We start from the raw sequence: 22,487 nt of genomic DNA, 5'->3' as shown, positions 1-22,487 counted from the left end.
CAGTGAGGAGCTGTGCTCCCCTTCAGACCCTGCTGGTACAGAGGTAGCCGCTCGGCAGCAGAGGGGACCTTGCCAGGTCTGTGACTCCACATCCCGCCCCAAAGACGGATGTCCGTAACCATCCTGTCGGCCTTCCCATCTCAGTTGGCCCTCCTGATTTCATGCCATCTGCAAATCTGCACATCCTTTGTGCTCCTTTTTGCTCACATTTTATGCCTTGCTTTGCCATCTCATTCACTCCGCATGTTTCAATCTCTGGGCTTCCATTTTTCTTCTTCCTTTTTAATGCAGTGTTTTTTTTTTTTTTTTCTCTCCTCTCTTTCTCTTCCCTCCTTTACACCCCCACCTTCCTCCTCCCTCCACACCAATCAAATTCCTGCTTGCTTCTGGCCATATTCATTATCCTACCTCATCCCCCCTCATTCCTAGAAAACAGCTCACGGAGACTGGCCCTTCCCCCCTCCGGCTCGCAGTGCCCACCCTCCATAAATTCCAGCAGCCTGGCCATCAGTAACTTTAGCATCACACTTCACGCTCTTGGAGTTTACACTACTTGTTACTACTGCTCTCTAGGGTTTCTGCTGAAAAAAAAATCCACTTAAAAATATCGTGGGTACAAGTTGAACCCACAATTAAGTTTACTTGCACATTTACACACTTGCCGGTTTTATTTTAACTAGTAGCTCAGGTCTAGGCTCAGTTCGGCAGGGAAGAGAGACTAGATCCTTAGAGAACAAAAATTTTTTTTCCTTCTGTGAAGAAGAAAACCACCTAAACCTTCCACAGCCACCCCAGGCCTGGTCCACCACCCTCTGATCTCCCCACTACCCTCGTCTGAAGCTGATGGGCCACGGCTTTTTCCTTTGTGGAGTGATTTATTTCACTCTTCCTGCAGCTCACACTGCCTCCCAGTGTGTGTCCGTGTGCACACGTGTGTGGCCACTGCTGTTTTTGCAAAGGGCTCACCTCTCTTCTGCCATTTTTACCAGGACACAGGCGGTGGCTTTCCCGCTCGCCCTCCCTCCCTCTTTCTCTCCCTGCCCCCAACTCAGCCTAGGCTTTTTCCTGTCTCTTAACTCCACCAGTGCAGCAGCCACTAGCTGAGCTGCTTGCGTGTGAGTGAGAGAGAGAGAGTGTGTGTGAGTGTGTGTGTGCCTGCGTGCACAGCTAGGCCCAGCCTGCGAGCCTGCCAGTCACTGGAGAGTTTTAGTTTGCATTCAGAAGAAAGGAGGAGGGGAGACCAGGGGTGGGGGGAGGAGGGAAAGGTGGAGGGGGGCGGAGGGGGGGCGCGGAGAAGGGAGGGAGAATGTCTTGTTTGTGGCTTGTCAGCAATTGCTTGAGACAAGCTTCCATGTGTGAAAGCTACTTGGCATGAATGCCTGGGCCGTACCAAGTGTCACCGCAGCAAGAGGGGGAGTCAGAAGAAAAACAGATCAGGCCAGAGCAGACAATAGGCCCCTAAAGTGTTCCCCCTAAGTTGCTTTGATGTTGTCCTAGTGTCTTGATACCAGGAGGCCAGGGATTGCAGGAAAAGGGTCTTTTTTGTCTTCATTCACTTTCCCCCCTCAGTTTCTGAAATGATTCTCCAGCATTTCTCCTCATAAAAAAGGTAAGAGCCCGAACGGTTCCTCGTCTGTGGCAGGCTTGTCCGCGCGCCTGCGAGTGGGGGTCTCGCTCCTGCGCTGCCCCGCGCGGGCGCTGGGGTCCTGCGGTCGGAGCTGCTGCCTTGGCCCCTGGAGTCCGGCCGGGCCGGCCCCTCTTTCTAGGGAACCCCAGTAACACGATGTGTGTGTGCCTCTGGGTTGGTGGGGGAGAAGGGGTGGAAGGAGAGGGGTGGGAGGGGGTGTGGGGGTGGAGGGGCGAGGGGGGGACGGCGAGAGGGGGAGCGAAGCCTGAAGGAGGGAGAGGAGGAAGGGCCGAGCCCCGTTCCAGCCGCCCCAGCCCGGAGCCCACGGAGGCCTCCCCGCGCGCCGAGCCGCGCTTCTCCGGCTGAGCCGGGCTCTGCCGGGTGTCCGCAGAGGCTGCACGGAGCTTTGTGTGTGCGAGGGTGCCCCGTGTGAGTGTGTGTGTGAGTGAGTGTGAGTGAGTGTGCGCGCACGCCCCGCTCCCCGCCCTGGCGCGCCGCGTCCTGGGGGGAGCTGCCCCCGTCCGCGCCGCCGTCCCCGCCGCCGAGCCCGGCTCTCCCAGGAGGAGCGGCATGGCAGGCGCGGAGGGCGGGCGAGAGAACTCCGCCGCCAGGCAGCCCAGAAACTTTTCCCGTCGCGGGGATTTCTCCGGTGGCCGACGCTGCGAAGGCGTCGTGAGGTGCCCCGCGCCTCCGCTTCCCCGTCGGGAAAACCCCGAGAGCGGCCCGGGGCTGCTGCCCGCCTCCCTGGGATCCGGTGAAGCCCAGCATTTCATTTTTTGTCTCAAACGCGTGAGAAACCTTGCCGCTAGAAATGCGGAGGAATCGCGAAGTAGAAGTGCTATCATTGTTCTCCATCATCATCATCATGATGATAATAAAACCGTCATTAAGACGCCCTGAGACGGACAGACCCGGGAGCACCGGGAGCACCGATCAAGTGTCTGAGCATTTCTAGGGAAACAAAAAGCCCTTTTCCACCTGTTGGCTTCTGTCCTTTTCTCTTGTGTCTCCTCCTTAGATTTATTGGCCGATTTGTACAGAGAATGGGGTGGGAGGGGTTGGGGTTGCCCCTTCCCTCCTCCCTTGTACATATTTTTTTAGAAAAGGTCAGTGTAGGATGCTTGGGAGCGATGTGCCTCCCGTCAGAGGAGTTTATGCAGGACCTTGTGCTTGCTGGTGCTGGCAGGGTGTGCAGGCACATCTGTACACTCTGCCTTGGAGGCTAAAGATTTTTATTGTGGCTTTTAGAGATTAAATGAGATTTATTTACAATTGCTGTTTATCAGAGAGTAAATATCTTAACCGTGTGTGTGAGGCTAAGAATGTGAAGGCTGTTTACTCACCGGTGGTTTTGTGGATAAAACCTGTGCTTTTTAAAGTGACATCTTGAGAGACTAATATCAGTGCCTCATATTTATCTTAAATTTTTTTAAGAAAAAAAATGTCGGCTTGTTTTCTTGCGTTGTGGGGCTTCCTGTCTTCTGTTCTTGGACAGCAGTTGTTGGAAGGCCGTCAGCTGTAGCTCTCTCTGAATTCTCTGGGGGAATTTCGCTTTCTTACCTAATTCTAGGTTTTCTGTGACTCTGATGCTTGTCCAAAAAAATCTGTAAAAGTCTAGGAGGCCGTGCCTCCTTCCATTAACTGCAAGCGTTTATCAGACCGACGCCCTGTGGCAGCCAGATGCTGAAGCAACGCGCCAGCCCTGGGTGAGAACATTCTGTGCTCTTCCCACTGGGGCCTTGGAGACCCGGACTTCTCGGTGTGGGAGAAGACGAAGGGAAGGTGTTAACTGGCCTGGATCTGGCAAGAAGCCCTCCCCTCGCCTCCCCCATCATGTTTCACTGGAACAGGACTGAACTTCGTATTTTAAAACTTAATTGTTTTCTACTTTGTAAGCAGAAGGTCTCACCATGGGTTGTCTCTGGCAAGATTGCAGGGTCCAGATATCTTCCTAAAAGGTTAGAATTTCAGGACTGCCGGGGAAGAGGAAGGTTATCCCTCAGATTTTACATGAGTACACTAAAGCCGGGGAAAGGCCAGCATGATCTGAGGGGACTCAGTGATGCTGCGGCCGCATCTGGACCACACCCTGGGGTTCAGAGTGCCCTGAGGGTCAGTTGTTACTGTGAGCCACCCTCGCCTGGCCTCCACACTTGTCTTGCCCACCTCAGCACTGGGCCAGCCTGAGATACGCCGCTTTCGGAGTTCCGCTCACTGTGCTGGATTCGAGCGGCATGCTGGGCCCGGCACAAGCATGGCAGACGTGTGTCACGACATGAATTTGCATGAATTCACACATGCATTCATTTGTTTATTCAAGCAATATTTTAGGGGCAGTTGCTATGTACCAGGCACCTTCCTGAGCCCTGAGGGCGGGCAAGAAAAAGGCAGATGCACCCTTGCTCTCAGGGAGCTTGCAGTCTTGGCGGTATAATCCCCATTAGCCGCAGAAGCAAGTTGGTGCTGACAGTACTGATAACGTGATCGCACAGCACGTGGATACGGTAATGTGGGGCATAAAGTTGTCCTCATCACTGATCTGAAGTTGGTAACCAGACATAAGCTAACTGTCCTTTTTCCTTTGCGGCTGAGTTCACTCCGCTGGTAGCACCCCGACTCACAGAGTCCAGTGTTTCCAAAGACAGCAGGGAATCCCCTCTCTCTCTCCGCCCCCCTCTTCAACACAATACAGCATGGATACAAATGATGCCTGCTAACCCTTTGCACTTGCACTGTGTAATAACCTCACACTCACTGTGGGCCAGCCTCGTCATCTGGGTGACTGGGCGAGTCACGTCAGCGGTAGCCTCTGTGCGCTGTGAAGCCCTCGTGGGCCTTGGGGGGGCCGCGTGCTTCGTGAGGCTCTGGTCTCACTGGGCTTATTCCATGGGCCCTCCAGTGGGTACTAAGCACTCAGCAGGACACCCCACCATTATCCCCGTTACCTTGGAATTCCAAGGACAATAATAGTGTAATGAAATGGCTTTATCCACCCCTTTCAACAAGGACGCATATATATAAAGGGAAAAAATTTTAAAAATCTCTTCAGCAGGTTCCCTTTTAATTGGGTTGTTAAAACCTTGCTGGTTTCATGAGGTCAAAGGTAGGAGAACCGCCCCCACCCCCCCTCGTGGTCTCGTGCGGAGAGAACGTGTGGTTGAAGTGTCTGTCGTGTCCTTGGAGGCCGATCTGTGTGGATGCTTGTAGCCCACTTTCTGCTCTGTGTCTTTCTCTGGTACTCAGCAGTGTTGTCTTCAATATTGTCAATTCACCTTTTTTTTTTTTCAAGATGAACGTAGTAGTTTAAAAGGCAGGCAGATACGCCCACCCACACTGAGATCTTAGATTTGCTGTCTGTTCTCTGGGAACCTGCACAGGTTGTGTGGTAAAGCTGTGTGCCAAGCAACGTGAGAGTCGCTTCTGTGCGCCCACCGTGGTCACTACGCGGTGAAGTAGCCGGCCCCCACGCCGTCGCCCCATCCGGAGCGCGCCATAGTTGTCTGCGTTTGGCACCTGTGGCCATCGCCTTCTCCTGTGAGCTGGATGACTTCATTTGCAAGTCTTTGATCTGTTTCTGAGATGCTTCCCCCTCCCTCGTGGGCTGCTCACTGGGGAGCGGCCTCTGGGGGAGGCAATCTGAGTCGCCCTGGAAGTGTAATCCAGAGAGGAGCAATCTGAGTGGGGAGTTCAGAAGTGACTAGAACAAGGAAAGATTTAACGGCACTGGGAGCCAGACAGCAATGAGCCAGGTCATCTTTAACTTGGGGAATAAAGGTGAAGACTGTGATGACATTTAAAAAGGTGCGATGTGTGGGTCCTTGTGTAAATAAAACTGCCGGAGCCTCTGGTCCTGCGGAAGGGAAAACCAGCACAACGTGCGGGGCGTTCTCATGGCTCCTTGGTTACAAACACTGCCTTTGCATGTAGCTTTACTGAGGGGAATTTTGTGCCCCTACCCCCACCAAGAGACATAAATATAAGATGTAAAATGGAAATTTTCTACATTTCTTGTAAGTCTTGACATTTTAATGCACTTTCAAATGATACCTGCTTAGTCCTCTCTTATAATTAAATAATCTTGTTGAGTTAAGTAATATTGTTAGCTGTCTGTTGTATTTGAGTAAGTTTATGTGACTCACCCAAGGACTCTCAAGAAAATAAGGGGCAAGATGGCCAGCTGACTAAATCTCCCCATTAGGCGACATCTTTTCAAGAGATGACAAGCAGAGGGATGAGGTGCGCAGCATGCTGTGCAGGTCAGAGGTGCTGTGTTGACATGGCATTCACATAATTTGCCTTAGTTCTACAGATGAAGATATAGAATGTTAATCAAAAGAGAGAGAGCTTCATTTCCAATTTAATAATTGCATGTCTTTTTTACGAAGTACATTGATCCAGTTTCTGGGTTTTTTTGGAGGGGATGGGTAATTAGGCGTATTTATTTTTAACGGAGGTACTGGGGATTGAACCCAGGACCTTGTCCATGCTAAGCCCCAGGATCTCACCCATGCTAAGCACTCACTCTGCCCCTGAGCTATATAGCTTCTCCCCACCCCTCAGCTTCTGGTTTTGGTTTTGCCCGTCTGTGACCTAAGACACCCCATTCTACCTCTGTGAACCTCTTTTAGAATGAAAGGATTGGACTAAATCATCTCTAAGTTTCCTCCCAGCTCCGTTATTCAGTATTTCTCTGATTCTGTGCATAGGATCCTCCATGAGCCTGGTCTTTAGGTCACCTTACACAAAGCCCAGTTCAAAGGAGAAATGTTGTGAGTTTTGTGGGTATATGAGATTCATTCCTATACATCCAAAACTATGTTGACATTTTGAAGTGAAAAGCACAAAAGAAAAAAGTGGGATTTTAACTCATGGATTTTAAAAAGGGAATTTGCCAGTCAGTGCGCAGGCGCATGTGCAAGGGAACTTATTTTCAAGAGAATAGGCTGTTTTGAATGCATGTCTTCCTGTATAATAAGTATGAATTTAAAATGGACGGGCACTGGGTGCATCTCTGAGTTTCACCATTCTCACTGCTTTTTCACAGAAATTGTGCTATTCCTTTTCGGATTATGCTTACATATTGTTTTGAGGATGCGAGGGACCAGTTTCAGCAATTATAGTGCTGAGAAAACATGCTGTGTGCTCAACACTGTGCTTTTGGGGAGGACAGGACTGACCATCTTTGTGGTATGGAACTCCTGGAGGATGTTGCTGAAGCCTTGCTGATATGATGATAAGTAAATTGTGTGTGTGTGTGTGTGTAATACCTTTAGGATGTGAGTAATAAATTGCTTCTGAAATATGGCCAAGAGTGGGACAAAGAGAGTCGAGAGTGAATGACGTTTTTATTAATCATGTTTTCTATGAGTAATTCCAAGCACTATTCATTTGAAATTGGTTAAACCTTTGAAAAGATATAATTTAAAAATTGTACATGGTAGCTTTTAACGCAATTTTTAGAACCCCAGAGTAAGTCCTCCTGCCCTGTTTTAGAAATATCATCTTGCTGGCAGCAAGGGGGACCAGCTTTGACGATTAGGAAAACCACTGACTCTCTTTGAATTGGTCTTATTTCCATCTGGAAAAAAAATAGCATGTAAGATATAATTATAACTGGGAAAGAGAATTTTGAAAACCACATGTGATGGCTTTTGACTTAGTCCTTTCTTCTTGGTTGCTTACAGTTTCTAATATTGGCTATCTTGCTTAATTTCATAACAATCCTTAGAAGTAGACACATAAGAGAAATGCATTATTGACTTTAAAGATGGGAAAACAGGACTATGTCGTGAAATAGTATTCCAGCAAGCTTTTTAGACTGTAAGGATATACTCTGTAGAAGTATGTGAGGTGTTTGGTTACTGATAAATGCTGAACTACAATGGAAAAGAAGAGCATATTCTGTATATTATTGCTGTCAATCTAATTTTTTGTGATGTAAATCATTATCAAAAGCATTTTTATGCTATTCACTTAAAGATTCAAAATGCCTCAGTCTAAAACTTTGGAGAGCTTTAGTGATTTCCATGAAAACCATAATCTCTCTCTTTTTTGAAAAATAAATACACAAACTCAAAATTAACAGCAATGGCAGTTGACAGAAGCCAAGCCATCATTTACTCAGAAGAGAAACTTGTGGATCTTGAGGTAGCTTTATCTAATACCAGATACACTGGACAGACTATCATCCTTGGGGCTTCTGTAGTTAAGTATATGTTTGAAGAGGAAATTTTTCTGAGAGTCTATGGACAATGAGCTTTTGGAATGCAGGTCAAGGCATACTTGCTCGAAGGATGCCTGGATCGGTGATTTATTGTTCAGAAATCCATGATATCCTGGGCTGTTTAAGGCAACCGCAGTCTGAAGAATGCAGGGTTTTAGCTCCTGTGCTAGTGCCCAGGCTGCCTGCCACCTCTGCCTGGAACATTCTTCTGCCTTGTCTTTTCGAAGCCAACTCCCGCTGCTCCTTCAAGACACATCCTGGGCATTTCTTCTGGAAAGCATCTTAGACCCAAACCACCCTGTCTCTGAGCCACCGCTCCTGGGCTGGAATCATCTGCCTCCCACTCTGGGCTGTGAGCGCCCCCCCCCCACAAGGATTGGGACTGTCTTTAGTTTTTGCACCACAAAATGCCAAGCACGGGGTAAGATAGAGCAGGTGATCAATAAATGTTGTTGAATGAATAGACAGCTTATATTGAAATACAGCTTATTAATAAATTAACTAAATACAAAAAGAATGACAGATCAAAATCTTAAATTCTTCAACCTTATATCCCACATTAAAAAAGGAACTTTCATGGATTAGTGTATTCACTCTTCTCCCCCTTTGCGAAGAATACATTACACGTTCATAATAAAGTGCTTTCATACCCCTGAATCCTCCCCTTTCTTATGGCCTGTTTTTCTCCCTTAAAGCTTGTTTGTCTTGCTTCCCGTTCTTGGACCTTTGTGCTCCCCTTACCTAAGAGTTGATTTTTTATATCAAGGAATCACTGATGATAAATGAGTTGGTGAAGTTTGTCTTGATATTTATTTATTTATAAATTTTTTTTTTTACTTTGCGGGGAGGAGGTAATTAGGTTTATTTATTTTTAGAGGAGATACTGGGAATTGTACCCAGGACCTTGTGTGTGCTAAGCATGCACTCTGCCACTTGAGCTATAACACCCCCCCCACCCCTCCCGTCTTGATATTTAGGTAGGAGCTGAAGAGTTTCTGTCTCGTAGCTTTTGCTTACACCTAAGTGTCGCTTCCTTGACTTGCCAAGACCCTCATGTCCAGAACTCTACCATCTCCACCTCCCTTCCTTTGTGGCTTCTTCCTCATGGCTTCTGTCCTTATATTCTTTCATTCATGGTGTTCGCTGTTCATCGCTTCATTCTCTCAGAATTCCCTAATTCAGATTCCCAAGAGAGAATCCAATGAACCCAGCTCATCTTTTCATCGTCCTGTCTTGTGGGACTCTACCCAGCCGACGGTTGGAGTTGCCCAAGGGTCACCTCTAGTCCAGGATGCTGTGGCAAAGGGAGGTGGGTGGGAGTAGGGTGGGCTGGAGTTGTTGCTTGATATAAAACTGGATTGCCTTTTAGTAGGAACTATGAAGGGCCATCTTCCCTTCCATGTAGCTAGCAACAAATGTATTTGACAGATCTAAGTCCATTATGGAAGTCTAAGAAATTAAGGATGACCAGGTTATTAAAAATTAAAATGTTTCATGGATGAAAGTTAGTATAACTGAGATAAGAAGACTGTGGGAACAAATAGCAAATTTATAACCAGGAAAGAAATTGGGAGAGGGAAGTGTATTAGAGTTAGTTCTTAGACGAATGACAATATTTCATGTATTTATTAAAAGCAAAAGCAGGTGAATAGCGAAAGTGAGACTATATTGACACGGACCCCAGACGCAGTGTAAAAAGCAAGCGTAATCCTGGAGTTGCGGGCCAGGGTGAGAGTAAAAAGGAATCCCGAGCTTCTTAGGGTGGGTCTGCCTGTACTTATCTTCTTGTATTTTCTCCTTCTGTTCTGTACTTGACCCTTCTTGTATTTAGTTCCTGGAACAATCCATCATGAGCTAGTGATGTGACCTCGGGCTGGTTATTTATTCTCTCTGAAACTCAATTTACTCATCTGTAAAACAGATAATGATTATTATTTCAGTAGCTTAATATATGAATTAAATTAGATTGCACAACATGTTTAAAGTAACTGGTGCACATTACCTAGAATGTAACAGATGTTCTAGAACATAGGAAGGAAGGGGACATTGACTAGACAGTGTGCTGGGTACAGTCTTCGCTTGTTATATTATTTATTCCTTATAGCAATTCTGTAGGATTGTTACACTGTATTATTATTTCTACTTTATTTTTATTGGGGCTTAGGTACAATATTATATAAATGTCAGGTGTTATTTCTACTTTATGAATGAGGATACAGTAATAACACTCAGCTGGGTAATGTGCTATGTGCTAAACCCTTTCATGTGCTGTCATATTTAAACCAAGATAGGTGATATTAATGTCTTCATCTCATAGTTGAGGAAGCCGAGGTCTAGAGAGTTTAACTCGCCCAAAGTCACATAGCTAGTAAGTGGCAGTCAGAGCTTGTGTGTGAGCTTATCTGAACTTAGGTCAGTGTGACTCCAGAGCTTTACAAAGTCATGCAGTGGACGAATGTGAGTGTGACTGACTCAAGATTCAGGTCTTGCTGAGGGCAGTGGTTCTGCAGTCCACCCCTGGAGGCACGTGCTGACTGAGTGAAGCACAGTGGCAGTCACACACTTACCTGCATCTGGGTCTGAGTGCCATGATTAGACAGACAAGGGCAAATTTTGGAAAGGGTACAAAGAGAAAAAAATTTTAATAATTAAATTATGTCAGAATAAGGTCTCTCAGGCCTCATGAAATGATTTAACAAACCTGTGCTGAATGTCTATCCTGTGTCAGGCAATGAAAAATAGACATGGCATTGTGGAAACGCAAGATGAGTAAGGCTCAGCCCCGACCTTTAAGGTGCTTTCATTCTGGTGGAGGGAGATAGATGCTCACACAACTAATTATAAAGCACACAAGCAGTGGATCAAAGAGCTGTGGCGTCAAGAGCGAGACATTCGTTTGGTGGTAGAGGGAACTTGAGAAGGCTTCATGCACGAGGTGGCGTTTGCAGTAGTCGTTCAGGGGGCGAGTACAGAAGTCCTAGACGCCTGCTAGCGTTTCCTTTTTCTTCACACCAGTGGTTTTATAAAGGGTGGCAAAAGTACCTACGTACTGTGGTAATATATTGATGACTAATGATAGTTTCAAAGATTAGGTTCTTTGACTAAAAGTGGAGAAATATCTACTCTTGTTAATCGTAGGGCTAGAGCGGCGTTTTTCTGGTCTGCACCTATGCACAATTCTATTGAAGGAATCAGAAGGCGGCCTTCTCTGTTCTGTGCATCCTAGGCTGGGGATCTGCAGGGGTCCAGGAATCCAACAAGGGTCTTACAAATCCCTCAGGCGGCCAGATGGTACACCAGTACCTGTTCTTGGCTGTATCGTGTGGCATTGACTTGTACTAATGCGCCGGCAGGCGGGCCATTTGTCTGTCTACACTTTGATAGGAGAGTTTACTCTGTAGTTGGGAATTCCCAATTTCCCTTACATACAATACCAGGCTTTCTGAATTTTTTTTTTGAGACAGTCCTATTTCAAAACATTTTGTGTTGTCTCCGTAAGTATATTCATGATTGGTAGTCTGTGTGTTCCGGTTGTCAATTAAGGTGAGTTTCCACATCCTGATCCTGTTTAAAGAGGCCAAGCAGACATCTCCTGCATAAGGACCTTGTCCACCTGCACTGAGGATATCTGTCCTTGTCTGTAGGCTGTGAGGTAGAAACCCAGCTAAGACCTATCGCTTTGTTTTGTTTTGGTTCTTTGCCCAAGTCCCCTCTTCCCAAACTCTGCCAGTGGACGTCATGCTCATCCTTTCTCAAGGCCTGGCTCAGGAAAGTGGCTCATGCCACTTTCCCCAAAAAGTCTTTATCCCCAGAGCCTGAGAAATCCCTCCAGCTCCATGGTGTCCCTGTTATCTTGCAGTTTTCTTGGAATGATCATAGTGGCTCTCTGTGCTCACTGCCACAAATCCCTTAACAGGTAATAAACAGGAGGCTTTAGTTTCAGTTTACCTACGTGTCCCTCAAAATGCCCAACAGGGTCCCTGCCTTACAAGTGTTTGGTGCTCAGAGATGTTTATTGAACCGACCTGAATTGAATTCTTGGCTTCGTTCGATCGGCTTTGGGTATTAACATTGATGTCTGAGCCCCAGTTCCCTTCTGGAAAAGGAGCGTTGCTTTTTCAAAAAAACAAAAACAAAAACAAAAACATCATCTTAACTGACTTTAGGATGAAAGAAACCACGTAAGAGAAACAGTCATTGTAATTATTATTAATAAGCATCATTAAAATAGCATGAACTGATAGAATTATTTCCTTTGCTTGTTTTTTTTTTTTCTTTTACCCGCTGGTGGAGTGGGCAGTCTTGATAAACAAGCTGGCCTTTTCCATCTCTAATATCTATGATTCTTTGAAATTTTATGCAGACAAGTGCAAGCTAATGTACACTGGAAGGAACAATTGCAACAGCTCACGCTCACTGATGGGCTCTGAATTACTCTACTTGTAAGTGCGCAGGAAGGAGATCTTGGATTCTTTGTGGATGGCTCAATGGAGACATCTGCTCACCGTGCAGCAGCAGTCGGGAGAATGAATGAGATATAATGGGCTGTATTAACTTTCAGAATGGGATAAAGAATAATGCAGAAAATAATATACTGCACGTAATTTGGCATTGACTATTTCTGTAATCACAATAAAACATTTTAATGATATCCATTGATGTTATGACTTCACCTTAAAATCAGAATTCGGCTTTGGGTCCTTTCATTTCAAAGAAAACAAAGCGGAAATACAAAGGATCTGGAGAAAAACAACACAGTCTCTAAGACATACAAGGGATTTGCCTGTAATGAGAAACTGAAAAGACAAGGACATTTTAATTTGGATAAAGGGTTGGGGGGGTGACGTTGTATAAATTTATTTAAAATTAATGAAAGTTTCAGAAAATTGCTAGACCTTGCTTCTGATTCCCCCTGGTGATGGAGGTCAGCGATGGGCAGGATAGTTGAAATCCCTGATAATCTCCAACCCTCATTTTAGCTGTTAGTTGCAGCATCCTGTCCTGTGAAAAGTTTTAACAGACCAACAAATACAGAACACAGCGGCCCAGGGTTTGTGAACCAAACAGCGCACAAGAAAAGCAGTCTGGGGTGCTGGGAAGACAGGATTTGGAATAAGGTGACCAAGGTTCTAGTTTATCGTCTCTGTTTATCTACACAACCTTGAGTGATAAGCTTAGCTTCTAGAGACTCAGTCCCCTCGTCTGTAAAATGAGGGATCTGTAGAATTAGCGGCTTGTTGGGAGAACTAAGTGAGCTCGTGGGAAGTGGCTGGTGAGCTGTGATGTGTGAGTTTGAGAGCTGGTTGTTGGGTGCCCGCTTCCCCCCTTGGCTTGCCCATCTCGAGAGCAGACGTGGCCTCCAGCGCCGGGGCCTGACACCGCTCCGTCCCTTCTCTAGAAGCTTCTGCTGCTTCTGCTCACGGCAGGAGACTTTAGGAGCCGTAGAACGACATTTCCTTCATCCCAGCACCATCGGCAGCACACCTCCTCTCTAGCTCCCAGAAGGCCTTACGGTGGTTTGGCATATGCCTTCACTAACGCAGGACTGTCTAAGGGTCGTCCCTGCCGTTCCCTCCGTGGCCGTCTGAGGCGTGTGCTGCAACCTCCTCCCCTCCGGCTGCAGACACTGAGGCCGGACAGCGTGCTGGGGACGCACAGTGGTGGCGGAATAGAGTGAAGCCAACACTGTCCTGCCTCTGGGTTGATTTTAAAAGTCTGGACAACGGACTCACACGACACTACCGAGCTCTTCCCCGGAGCTCTGTCCCTCGGCCCCCACCTCCGCCAGAGCCCGGCCGGGGCCCCCGCCTGCCCCGAGCGAAGTCACCCCGCCTGCCTTCGCGCCCGGAACTGCAGCTCTTAACATAGTACCGTGTTAACAGCGGTAGACCCTTATACCCTGTTCGGTTAATAGTTGATTTAGCTGAACAAGTTAGATGAAGCAAGAATCATGCACAATGATAGAATCATTCTTTAAGCCGTTATTTCAACTTAAAACATTCCTCGAGTTTTCGCTGTGGGGCCGGGGTCTCGCCCTTAGAGTGTAGGGCCTCGCGTTAGCGCTCTGCCGCCCTGTTCCTGGCGCAGGCCGCCCCTCCGAGGCTGTCGCAGTCATCTCCTCTTGGTTTCTTTAAAGTGGAGCGAGATCTCAAAGACATTTTGTGAGGCAATCAGATTTCCCCCCCAGATTTAATGATGTTTTACCGTTGGCTCTCCTACACCTAAGTTGCCAGTATATTTTTTAGTATCTCCCTTTTAACATGCCTTTCCCACACATTCAGCTGAGATCGTATAGAAACAACTTGTCTCTTTTGCACTCGTATTTCATTACTTTAAGTAACTTAATTCACTTGTGTAATTACAACAATAGGAAGAACTAGCATGAGCAGCTTTGGGAAGCAACACACTGGCTTGTGGTGAGCAGACAGCTCCGGGGGCGGGAGTCGCAGGGTGCAGGCGCCCTGGAGCGGCCTCCCGGGACTGCGGTCACTCATCACGTCACGGGCCCCGTGTCTTTACATGTGCAGGGGAAATGCAGGCCGCAGGTCAGTCGGTTCAGTGCCAGCCACTTAAGAGCTCCTGCTCAGTAAGGCTCCTGCTCTGTGTCTGGTCTAGAAAATAAATACCTAGAAGGTCTAGCTTGTATTCTGGAACCCAGCACAGTGATGGGTATACAGTGGGCCCTCGACAAATACTGACTAACCAGCTAACTGACTGTACCACCAAAGACAAAGCTCAGCTTTGCCACTGCACGTCTCCTGGTGAGGGTCCTCAGCAACAGTCCACTGCCCAGAAGCTGGATCAGAGAGAAACAGACAGCAAACGAACTCCTCACATCGCCTTAAGATGAGATAAGAGACACCATTAAGTAGTTAAACATAAAGAAGTGAATTTTGTGTAGTAGGTAATTCACCGGGGTAACTCACTAACACAAAAACAGCAAGCTGGTACGCGTGATAGCATCTTACGAAGGACTAGGTAGGGTTCTTTAGTGAGGAAAAATCCACACATACAACCACAGTGTTTGACTACAAAAACCTCTCTGATGATTACGTTCAGGACCAGCCGGGCGAGGAAAAATTCTCCCTGACTGATACGTCCTTGCAGCATTGCATTTATGATATGCATCTTTTGACAGAGTAAGGCATCTGGAGTTGAGCACCAGAAGAGGAAAGAAGTCAGGTCTGAGGGATATTAAACTTGACAGAGACATTCTGTGGTAGGTGATTGGCTTGGGAAGTGGGGGTAGATGGTTGGTAATGGCAGGGATGTCTACTTTCCTCAGATAAAGCTGGTAAAAACATTTAGCTTTGTGCTCAATAAATGATTGAACCAAAATAAACTGAGCAAGCACAGTTGGAAAATTACAGAAAGTTTATATGACAAGGAAATGGAATGAGAAGGAATTTTATATATTATGTGTGTGTGTGCGCGCGTGTGCACGCAGAGTAGAAATAACCTCGATAGGATAAGATCTGGTGTGAACCTTCTCATTAATTTTCCATATTAAGAGTATGTGGGCCACTTTCAATAATTAATTCCTGAGGACCTCCCTGTTTCTCAAGAGGTTATGGACTAGAAAAGAATGGAATTAACACTGTATTGGGCACTCACTGTGTACCAGTCATTGTGCTGTATTTAGTATATGTTAGCATACTCCTTTGAATATAAGTTGCAATTGATTTTCATAACAGCCATCTCACGTTATGTGCCACTATGAAAGAAAAAAACAAACCACTCCCAGTTAACCATGGCACACCATCAGTGTGAAAATACATCTGTATTTCAGAGCTATTAAAATGTGAAAAATATGTATCTTAGAATCACTGAGCTATGGTGTCTCATATAATCCGCCCCCAAACCCTTAAAATAAGTAGTCACATTGCTGGATGGAGAAAGTGAGGCTCAGAGAAGGCAAGCAATGTGCCTGAAGTCGAGTAGCAGGTGAGCGTCAGAGCCGGAGTCTGACCCAAATCAGTCCATCTCCAAACCCAGTGCTCTTTCCATAGTAAAAGCTCTTTTCATGATTGCTGCTGATTGAAGTCAGTGTTGGCCCAGGACTCAGAGCGGTTAGAAAATACATAATACAAACATTGCATCCTATTAAAAGCACTTACCTTTGGACTTACCGCCCAAAAACATTTCCAAAGGGGGAAATCTGTGAACAACAGTGACGTCAACGAGAGCATGGGTTTCTAAGAGTAGAGGGACAGCCTGAGTTCCTCTGTTCCCATCTCTGTCTGGTGCTTGAACCCCGACAACACCAGCACCACCACACCCGCCCCCCCAGGAGCCCTGTGGCCCCTGAGAAGCAGCAGCAGGGCAGGACCACTTGGGCAGCATCGTGCACCTTTTGTGAGCTTTTCTTCGTCACTGGTCCTGGTTCTGTGTGTGGAGATGTGTAGAGCTGGCCTCGCTGCGCACCTTGCGGCCCTTCCCACACTTGAAAACAACTAGGTGGGTCCTTCCAAGACTCTCTTCTCTGAGCTGAACATTCTGAGTTCCTTATAGGACATGATATGGAAACCTCTTTCTCTGGCCACTATACTGATGTGCCTTTTAAAGAGGAGTATTCAGAATTGATCATTTTGTTCCATGTGGTGTAGAGAACCATCACCTCCCTTGTTTTAGGTACCACACTTCTCTTGGTACAATCTGTGGGTACATTTGATGCCTCCAGCACTGCATCACAGAGGGCAGACTCCTTCCCCTTCTCCTTCTGTCCTCTCCTCTCCTTCTTGCGTCCTCTTTTCTCCTCCTCTTCTTCCTTCCTCTTCCTCTTCCTCCTCCTCCTCTTCTTCTTCTTCTCCTTCTTCTCCTCCTTCTCCTCCCCCTCCCCTCCCCCTCCTCCCCCTCCTCCTCTTTTTTTTTTTAAAACACCCGCTATGTAGGCAAACTGGACTTCAAAATTCATCTTTTTAGAGTTGAAACTCTGAAGTTTTTTTACTTTGGGTTTTTGTTTTGTTTTGTTGGATTTTTTTTTTTTTTTGGCGTTTGACACTCATCTCTCTCAATTTTGTAACATCCACAAGTGAGATTTTTTTAAAAAGTGGTTTTCTATAGCTCTAACAAAGTCATTGCTCTACAGTTTGAGCAGGACAGGGCCAAAGACAGAGCCCTTTGGGAGGTCATAGGAAATCTTTTAGTTGTTCGATTCTCAGCCCACCGAACTCTTCTGTCACGCCCTGCATTCCTCTGTCTTGTCTATGACGGTACCAGGGGCTTTCCATATGCCCTCCCGTTTAACCTGGGCAAAACCTCCGTGTAGCAGACACTATTGTTCCTGGTTTATAGTTAGGCAGACTGGGCCTGAGACACAGCTGCCCAGGATTACCTGTTTATTAGAAGCAGAACCAGGATTTGCACCCATGTTTTCACATCCCTTCTCTACCGTGGCTCCACCCGCTGCAAATTACTTTGCTGAAATCCAGAAAAGGTATTTTATCTCATTTTCCTGAACTACAGGAGAGCACTTCTGACCTCAAGGAGCCAAATGTCACTGTAGAAATGCCCTGTCTTCCTCCTTCCCCCGGAGGAGAGATGAGAGAGCGTCTCTGGCCAGAGAGTGGATCCTCAGTCCTCTCCAAGGGTAGGACTCCCGCCCTTTCCTTCCTGTTGACCTCTCTTTCCTGGACCCTCCTGGCAATGCAACAGCAGTGGATCCTGAAGGCCAGGACCTAGGCCCAGAGGAAACAGAGATTTAAAGGAGCTGGCAAAAGCTAGTTACCTAAACTCTTGGTAGCAAAGTCTCACACACACACACACACACACACACACACACACACACACACACATACTCTCTCTCTCTCTCTCTCTCTCTCTCTCTCTCTCTCTCAACCAGAGTTAGCCTTTCTCTCCCTTCCTCAGCACAAGCTATGAGAACTTCATACTCAAAATAAGTCACAATTGTAATGTAAAAAAAGGTTATAAATATAAAATATATGTAAATATAAAAATGTAAATTAAAAAAATATATAAAATGCCCTCCACTACTCAAACCGTGACTGGCACCCAGCTGGGTGGTAGGCAGGAAGGTGTGTTGGCCCCAATGGGACTCCTAAGGGGCGGTGGTTCGGGGTGCGGCAAGCCATACTCCGAGGGGGCACTGACTGCCACGTTTCTCTTTCGCTGCGGGACTGAGCTTTGGCGGATTCCTTAATCTTCCAGGAGGAGTCTTTTTAAACATTAAGTAGTAACAATAGGGGAGGGTATAGCTCAGTGGTAGAGTGCATGCCTATGATGCACGAGGTCCTGGGTTCAATCCCCAGTGCCTCCATCAAAAAATAAATAAGCCCAATTACCCCCCGAGAACAAAATTTTATTTAAAATAAAATAAATAAAATAAAAATAAATAAGTAGTAATACAAACAAGGCACCATGAGTTCACGGGAGCTTCATGGGTCTCAGACATAATTAATAACAGAAGGTTCGCAACTGAACAATGTACTAACAATATGCATAATTCAGACAGCAACGGTGGCATCTCGTTATCCTCCTTCACAGAGTCAAGGTCAGGGCACGAAGCAAAGACGGTGAAGGAGGGAAGTTTGCCTTGTGGCTTCCTAAGCCACAGTTGTATCCATTTCCTACCGAAATAGAAGCCTTTGCTCCACGAGGAAGTTTATTCAGCACCCTTCTTCCAAAGCAAAGTCACAGAAGATAAATGAACTCACCAACACGACTGACTGAGGCAAACCCCAGCACGCTAATTCAGTCTCTGGAATGCCAACATAGTACAACGAAGAATTAGGGAATTCACTGAAACTTTTATCTTTTTTTTCTAAAAAGGAACTGCTCCACTCAAAATTAATTGCTAAGGGAAATGGTTCGACATTATTTCCCGTAGACCCGCCTTGGGAATTGAAGGACTGTGGGTAGTGGGAGCCACAGACACGGAAGCTGCGTCCTAGGGCATCGCTAACACAGTGCACGGTTTCCAGCAGCTCCCTAGTGGCCTTCTCTCACAGCCTCTCCATGTGAAACAATGGAAACCTATTTCCATGCTTATCTGTGTTTCCCGGGAGCCCTTAATGCCATGGTGGAGATTAAAGGGCTTGGTCCTTCTTATTCCCTCTTACGATTATTCATAATTTTCTAAAATCATCTTACTGAGCAACGCCGCCTAAAGATGAATTTTCTATCGAATTGTCTATTTGTTCACTTGTTCATTCATTCATTCATTCAACTAATATTTATTGAGCACCTCCTGTACACTGTGTTCTCTGCTACCGATGAACAAGCATGAAAAATGAATAAGATTCAGTCACCATCCTCAAGGAGCTAATGATTTAGTAGAGGAGTAAGACGTGTACACAGATAACGATAATACAAAGAACCATTTAATAACTGCTTTAAGAAGATTCGGACCAAATCCTGTGGGAGGTTCACATCTAGTCAAAAAGAGCAAAGAAAGCATCATGTGGATGGTATCATTTGACTCCAGGGATTGAACAGGATAAGGCATCTCATAGATGTAATTGGAGGAAGCATCAATTCAGACCCAGGAAACAGCATAACTGAAAGCAAGGCGTGTGCTGAGAAGAGCAAATAAACCAGTTTGGCCAAAGCATAGGAAGAATGTAGGAAGTATGGGGAGAAGAGCAGCTCGGGACACCTGGCGGGGGACCCAAAACCTGAGAGAATTACAATTAATTTCTTGGGCAATGGGGAGCCAGTGAAAGTTCCTGAGCAGAAGAGTGACCTAAGCAGACCTTTACTTTTGGAAGATTTATCAGTGGTATGTGGGGTGGAAGGCTCAGACAAGGGCTGGAAGACCAGTTCGAGAGCCACTGGAACAATTCTGGTGAGAAGTGGTGAGGACTTGACTTAGGGTGATGGCGGTGGGAATGCAAAGGAGGGGCTGAGCTTCAGAAACCCCAGAGGCTGACTTGATAGGATTTGGCAACAGATTAAATGGGGGTAGGGAGAGATTCACCCAGGACAGATAACTGGCAAAATGATGCTCTTAAGAGAAACTGGGTGCATCCACCTGTGTACTTACATTTCTGTGTTTGGGCAAGGGGATGGCAGGATTAAGAGTAATCCTTTTAAAAGACAAATCAGATCCCATTGTGCCCCTGCTTAATAATATCCAAATGGCCTTCCACTACATTTAGAATAAAATCCAGACTCCTTACCATGGCCTAGCATAAGCTCTACACGACCTGACCCCTGATTCACTCTAACCTCATCTCTTAGCACTCTCCAGGGCCTCAGCTTGAGCCATACTGGCCTTCGTTCAGTCCCTCGAATGCCCCAACTTTATTCCTGCCTCAGGGCCCTTGGATCTGCTGTACCTTCTGCCCAGAACACTCTGCCCCTAAATATCTGGCTCTTCTTGTCAGTCAGGTCTCATCTTCAATGTCATCTCCTCAGAGAGGCCTTCCCTAACCAATCAATTCCTGCGCCCTTCGCCTACAGCCTCTCTTTAGCACATCATCCTGCTTTTTATTCTTCATGGCACTTAACCATCATCTGAAATGATCTTATTTATTTGCTTACTTTGTATCCGTGTCCCTCTAACAAAAGTAAGCTCCAAGACTGTGTCTAGTTCATAACGGTGTTCCAATTATTGGAACCAAGCCCAGCACACAGGATTTTATGAATGAATGAATGGATTCTCTTTGGAGAATGTTGGCTTTTTATGCAGGTGTCACATTCAGGTAGAGGTGGGCGACAAACACTTAGAGATGTGGGACTGGAGCTGAGAGAGGGCCAGGTTTGACATCTGCCTTACAGCTCCTGGGTCTTTTTGAGCAAAGGCCTTGCTTTAATGTTTCTGCCTCCATCACGGATACTAATGGATCTCCAACGTAACCTACAGTGTACAAGTGTCTTTCGTCCTCCAGAGGTTGTCTACTTGGTAGACTTGAGCAAAAATGCTAATTTGAAATAGTTTTGGAATTCCTGTTTTAGAATTACCCAGAGTCTGCAGCACCTTCATAATAGTGCAAAATATTAATAACTTGCCTTCACTAAGCACTTGTGCAGGTACTGTCTTTAGTGTTTCACACATTATCTCATTTAATCCACCTCCAAACCGTATAAAGTAGGTAAAAAGATTCCCCAGTTTTGCAGTTGAGGAAACTGCGACTCCAAAACATTAAATCCCTTGAACAACGTTCGGTCTGAAGTTCAAATTCAGTCTGAGAGATCCTGAAACCTGCACGCTTAACCACTCAGCAGCCTGCTCGGTGGTGACGCGCATGGACCTGGAGTTTGTGGGAGGGTAGGGAGGAGGTGGGAACCCTTCTCTAACTCTGACGTGAATGCGCTCTTTGGAAACAGCCAGGAGGAGTAGAACAGAGTCCCGGTTGTGCCACTTAGTAGGCGTGGGGTCTCTCACCAATGTCTCTGTCATGACAATGAAACGCTGCTGAGAAAGCAGTTCTCACAGAATACGTTCTGCCAAGTGCAGTCCGCAAAACACCTGGCGCACAGTGGGACTTAGCTGTTCCTGCCTTTCATTTTCTCACGAGAGACACAACTAACTCTTGATTCTTTCAGGGTCTGATGGTCTAGTTGGTGGAGCATTGGGTCCCCTGCTTTTCCCTGTCTGTCCTGCTGTCAGACCTAGGAGGATTGTATATAACTTATGAGCACTTCCACAAGGCGTTAGGCAAGAGGAAGGATTGGAGGTTGTACTGTCCGTACAGGGAACTGGAGAAATGAAGTCTGAAGTGATCGACGTAAGTTACCACGTCATCATTGTTTGCAGTCTGTGACTGTGGGCAAGCAGGCGGATCTCAAGTTCCTCATCTGCAAAGTGAGCTATCACTTGTCTTCGGCATCATGGGGTGGTTGTGAGGAGCAGATTATGGCCATGAAAGAGCTTTGGAGAGAGAGCATGAAGTCGTGTGCAATTGTAAGGTGCCGGTGTTGCTGTCCTTCCGGAATGAGAGTCCGTCCTTCTTTGTAGAAGGTCTAAGACAGTCATCGTGCTCTGTTTGTAAGTTGCCTAAATTAAACCCGTGCCTTCCTTTATTCTATTGAAACAGTTCTCAAACCACTCCCCCATTCTTTTTTTATCTTTATACTTTTTTATTCTTAGTTTTTACTGAAGTGTAGTTGATTTACAATGTTAGTTTCATGCATACAGCAAAGCGATTCAATTATACACATACATACATATATACATATATCTTTTTGCAGATTCTTTTCCATTACAGCTCATTACAAGAAAGTGAACACAGTTCCCTGTGCTATACAGCAGGTCCTTGTTGGTTATCTATTTTATACATAGTAATGTGTATCTATTAATCCCAAACTCCTAATCTATCTCGTCCCCGCTTCCCCCCAGTAACCATAGTGTGTTTCCTATGTCCACGAGTCTATTTCTGGTTTGTAAATAGAATTTGCATGTTTTTCTTTTATCTTTATACTTAAGGTTCTGGCTTAAATAAAGTTGACCCCTTCCCTACCTAATATGGTAGCCAGTATCCACATGTGGCCATTTACATTTAATTTAATAAAACTGAATTCAGTTCTTCAATCACACACTAGCCTCATTTCAAGAACTCAACAGCCACGTGTAGCGAAGGGCCACCAAATCTCGCAGTGCAGAGAGGATGTGTCCATCTTTGCAGAAGTTCTGTTGGATAGCACTGTTGTTGATTTTCTTGATTTCCATTTCCCCGT

The 22,487-nt window shown here is 46.1% G+C and overlaps 1 protein-coding gene and 1 non-coding gene across 4 annotated transcripts in view; both read left to right on the top strand.

The window, feature by feature from the left end:
- Positions 1–1,302: 1,302 nt before the first annotated feature.
- Positions 1,303–22,487, top strand: part of LOC140688132 (uncharacterized) — a 64,008-nt gene continuing 42,823 nt past the window's right edge. For 2 of the 3 annotated variants that reach the window (XM_072946718.1, XM_072946719.1), the window contains exon 1: positions 1,303–1,609. The gene's annotated coding sequence lies outside the window, so the exon portion shown is untranslated. Of the gene's footprint in view, positions 1,610–6,671; positions 6,872–22,487 lie in introns of all 3 variants that reach the window. The other variant, XM_072946720.1, reaches the window with a different exon arrangement.
- Positions 18,054–18,126, top strand: TRNAH-AUG (transfer RNA histidin (anticodon AUG)). Its single transcript has one exon. It is a non-coding gene; the product is annotated as a tRNA-His (tRNA).

Source organism: Vicugna pacos, chromosome 21 (assembly GCF_048564905.1).
Source record: "Vicugna pacos chromosome 21, VicPac4, whole genome shotgun sequence".
In the NCBI taxonomy this organism is placed as follows: Eukaryota; Metazoa; Chordata; class Mammalia; order Artiodactyla; family Camelidae; genus Vicugna; species Vicugna pacos.
The sequence above is the reverse complement of the archived record's forward strand: the minus strand, read 5'-3'. Positions and strand labels throughout refer to the sequence as shown.